A 3,326-nucleotide genomic window follows, 5' to 3' on the forward strand; every position below is an offset into this window, starting at 1 on the left:
CAAGGTTAGGGTTAGTTTAGGTTAAGGTTTAAGGGGAGGGATAAATTAGGGCTAGGATCAGGTCTATGATTAGTGTAAGAGTTAAGTCTAGGGTTAGGGTTAGGGTCAGACTTAGGGGAAGGAATGGGGTTATAGTTAGCTTCAGAACTAGGTGAAAAATAAAATTAGGGATAGGGCTAGAGTTAGGGTTTGGGTTACGATCAAGGCTAGGTTTATGGCTTGGATGATTGCTAGAGTTTGTGTTAGGGTTATGGCAAGAATTAGGGCTAGGGTTAATATCAGATCTAGGGTGACAGTTAAAAATAATTTTAGGGTAAGGTTTATGGCTAGGTCTAGTGTCAGAGTTTTGTTTAGGGTAAGGTTTAGGTTTAGTTAGGGGTAATATAATAGTCAGTTTCAGGTATTGGGTTTGTATAGGTTAAGGGTTAGGATGAGGACTCAAATTAGCATTAGAATTACAGTTAGGGTTAGGGTAATGGATAGGGTTAGGTTTAGGCTTCGGGTTAGGTTTAGGGTAATGGATAGCATTAGGGTTAGGCCTAGGGATAGCTTTAGATTTATGGTTATCATTATGGTAATGGATAGGGTTAGAGTTAAGGTTAAGACTATGATTATGTTTAGGACTAGGGCTAGAGTTAACATTAAGTTTAGGGTAAAGGCTCAGGTTAGGTTAAGGGTATGGGTTAGGGTTTGAGCTAGGGTCAGTGCTAAGGCTAAAATTAGGTTTAGAGTTTGGTCTAGGGTTAAAGTTAGTATTAGGGTTAGGGCTAGGGTTATCATTATGTTTAGGGTAATCGATAGGGTTAGATGTCAGGTTAGGGTTAGGGTTAGCTTTATGTTTAGGACTTGGGTTAGTGTTAGGTTTAGCATAACTGTAAGGTTTGAACTAGGTTAGGGATATGGCAAGGGTTAGGTTTAGAGATAGGTCTAGTATTTGTTTTATAGTTAGGGTTAGAGTAGGTTTCGTGTTAGGGCTAGTGTTTTCATGAGGTTTATGGTTAGGGTTCTGGTAATGGGTAGGGTTAGAGCTAGGAATAAGGCTAGGGTTAAGTTTGAATTAGGGCTAGGGTTAGTGATAATGTTATCCTTAGGATTTTTTACTGTTATGTTAAGGGTAAGGTCAGGGATTAAGTAAGTGCTAGGGCTGTGTTGAGAGTTTAGGTTAGAATCAGGGGTAGGGATAGAGTTAGTTCTAGGGTTAGTGCTAGGGTTAACATTAGGTTTAGGGTTATGGTTAGGGCAATGGATAGAGTTAGAGCTAGGGTTTAGGCTATGGTTACGGTTAAGAATAGGGCTAGGATTTGGGTTAGGGGTAGGACTAGGGTTTGTTTAGGGTAAGGGTTAAGGTTTGAGCTAGAGTTAGGGCAAGAGCTAGGTCGAGGGTTATGTTCAGTGTTATGTCTAGGGATAGGATTATGGTAGGTCTAGGGTTAGCTTAGGGTTAGGGTGATGGATACGGTAAGATGTAGGTTTAGGGTTAAAGTTAAGACATGGTTAGGTTTAAGTTTCAAGTACAGGTTAGGGTTTTAGGTAGTGTTAGTGCTATAGTGAGTGTTAGGTTTAGGGTTAGCTCTAAGGTTAGTTTTCTGGTTATTATTAGGGTTAGGGTTATGGCTAGGGTTATCAATAGGTTTAGGTTAGGGTTAGGATAATTGGTAGATTTAGAGCTAGGTTTATGGATAGGGTTATGTTCAGGTTTAGGGCTACATTTAGGGTTAGATTTAGGGATAGGTCTAAGTTTATATTTAGGGTAAGAGTTAGGCTTTGTGTAAGATATAAGACTAAGGCTAGGGTTAGGTTAAGGGTTGGGGCTAGGGTTAGGGTTATGCTTAGGGTAGGTTTAGGTCAAGGATTCTCTCTAGGTTTTATGTTAGTTTAAGGTGTAGGGTTAGGCCTATGGGTAATGTAAGAGCTAGGATTAAGATTAGGGATAGGTGTAGGGTTAGGGTTATGGCTAGGTCTAGTGTTAGGTTTAGTTTTTTGGTTAGAGTCAGGTTTAGAGATTGCTTATTGTTAAATGCAGGATCAGTTTTCAGGTTAGAGTTAGAGTTAAGGTGAAAGCCAGAATCAGGACTAGATTTATGTCTAGGGGTAGGTTTAGTCTTTGTATTACGTTAAGGGTTATTACTGTTAGGGCTAGGGCTAGGTTTTTGTTTAGGTCTAGGGCTAGAGTTAAGGCTAAATTTAGGATTAGGTTTAGGTCTAGGGCTAGTGGTAGGGTCAGGTTTAGGTATAAGGTTACCGGTAGGTATTGTGTTAGGTTTTAGTCTAGGGTTTTAGGGTCAGATTTAGACTTAGGGTTAGTGCTATGGTCAGAATAAGGGTCAGGGTTAGGGTTAGGGTTTAGGATAGGGTTAGAGCTAGAATGAGGGACAGAATAAGGACTTTGGATAGGGTTTGGGTTTTGATTAGCCTAAGGATTAGGGATAGGTCTAGGTTTACCAATAGGTTCAGGGTTTTGCTTAGGTTTAGGGATAGAGTAATAGTTAGTGTTAGTGGTAGGTGTAGGGTTAGGATTAGGGTTAAAGCTAGGTTTAGGGCTAGGATTAGGGCTAGTTTTTGTGTTAGCATCAGGGCTAGGATTAGGGCAATGGGTAATGTAAGAACAAGGGTTACAATTAGGGTTAGCTTTAGGGTTAGGTTTAAGGGTAGTTCTAGTGTTAAGGTTAGATTTAAGTTTAGGATGAATTTAGAAATAGGGTTATTGTTAGCATAGGAGTCAGGGAGGATTAGTTTTAGGATTAGGGTTAGGACTCAAATTAGGGCTAGGGTTACTGTTAGGGTTTGGTTTATGGTTAGAGTGGTATTTAGAGCTAGGGTGAGTGTTAGGATATGAGTCAGGGTAAGGTATAGTTTAAGGTTAGGGTTAGGACTCGAATTAGGCCTAGGATTAGTTCTAGGTGTAGTTTAGGGTATGGTTTATGTTAAGGTTTAGCGTTAGGTCTATTGCTTTGTTTTATTTTAGTCCTAGGATTAGGGTTAGTGCTAGTTTTATGATTAGTATTAGGGTTAGGGCTAGTGTTAGTGTTAGGCTTAGGCTTATAGTTAGGGTTACATTTAGAGTTAGGTTTAGATCTAGGGTTAGGCTAAGACTAGGATAGGGCAAGGTTTAGGGCTAGGGATAGAGTCATGGAAAGGGATAGGGTTAGAACTATGATAGGGCTAGTTTGAGAGTTAGAGTTTTTCTTAGGGATAGAATTAAGGTTAGGTTTGGAATAGGATTAGATTAGGTCTATGATTATGGCTAAAGTTAGTGTTCAGCTTTGGCCTAATGATAGGCTTATGGATAGGGTTATGTTTAGGATAAAGGATGCTGTTATAGCTAG

Source organism: Ictidomys tridecemlineatus, chromosome 3 (genome assembly GCF_052094955.1).
Source record: "Ictidomys tridecemlineatus isolate mIctTri1 chromosome 3, mIctTri1.hap1, whole genome shotgun sequence".
Taxonomy (NCBI): Eukaryota; Metazoa; Chordata; class Mammalia; order Rodentia; family Sciuridae; genus Ictidomys; species Ictidomys tridecemlineatus.